The sequence below is a fragment of the Lontra canadensis genome, unplaced genomic scaffold (assembly GCF_010015895.1).
Source record: "Lontra canadensis isolate GAN:19392208 unplaced genomic scaffold, GSC_riverotter_1.0 scaffold35, whole genome shotgun sequence".
Taxonomy (NCBI): Eukaryota; Metazoa; Chordata; class Mammalia; order Carnivora; family Mustelidae; genus Lontra; species Lontra canadensis.
The window spans coordinates 2,792,544-2,793,783 of NW_022631029.1; positions in this window are offsets into that span (position 1 = coordinate 2,792,544).

Consider the following 1,240-nt stretch of genomic DNA (forward strand, 5'->3'; position numbering starts at 1 on the left):
GTCCTGCTCCAGGAAATTTCCTTCACATCACCAGAGAGGAGAGGAAGACAGATGTGTGGGAAGATGTAAGATCCCTAACGTCCCCCATCGCCCCCACCTTCCCCCCCATCCCTGTGCAGGATGGCACCAGGGGCGAGAAAAAGCCAGACACGGGCACCCCAAGCTCCACGGACATCCGAGCTCTGTGGGCTTAGTGCTGAGCTGGTGGAAGCGACAAGGACTAGAGGAATCCAGAGCAGGAGTAGGACGCTTCCTAAGGAGAAGACATTATGAATAGGGCTCTGAAGTATGAGTAAGAGTTTGTGAGATGGGGATGGGCATCCCAGGCGAAGGAATAGGGAGCTATGAGATTTGAGAGAAATCTATTAGTCCACAAACATTGATTGACTACCTGTGGCAGCTGGGACATGGCTGTGAGCAGGACAGAGCTCTTGGAAGCCGTGAGGCTATGAAGCCAGAAGGCCTGGGTTTAGAGCTCGCTTGGCCACCAGGGCCACTTTGAGCGAGTGACTCAACCTCTCTGGCCTCAGTTTCCTCATCTCCAACTCACCTCACCTGGGGGTCTGTCGGGAGGTTGCATACCTTGGAGAGCACCTGATGCAAAAGGAGCCCCCAACAGTGGGAAGCCAGGGTCGGGGGGCAGGGGTGTTTGTGCGGACAAGGGATGGCCTGAGTGGGGCCCAGGACAGGTAAGGCAACCAGCACACTCTGGTGGGAAGCAGCTCTGAGCCCAGTGGACAGTCCTAGATCCCAATGGACACGTGAGGACCCTGAGCCCCACGAGGGTGCCCGAGCACCAAGCCGGGGCCAAGTGGAGCTGGGGTGGTGGGGGGTGGGGGAGCAGGCAGCAGGATTTGACCTTCACTCTAATTCTCCAAAGACAGAAGAGCTCGTGAGGGGTCAGGGGGAGGGTCTGGCTGTGCCTCAGTTTCCTCATCTGGGAAATGAGGGGAGATCCTCTACCTGGGAGGTGTCTGGGAAGCATCCACAGTGCACGTCAACACTGCCTGCGTGAACAAAGAGGGTGGTCCAGGCAGCGAGCCCCTGCCCACCCCCCCGCCCCTGCACGCTTGCTTTCCTGCCTGGAAAAGATCCAGTGCAAGGACCCGGGAGCCAGCCGAGGTGGGTCCCCCCTTCCCCACCCTGCTTGCAGGGGGCCTCAGCTCCTCAGCTGTAACGTCAGATCAGCTGTGGTTCCCTGAGCTCGTGGGCCCATAAAGGAGCCGGAATCACACGTCTG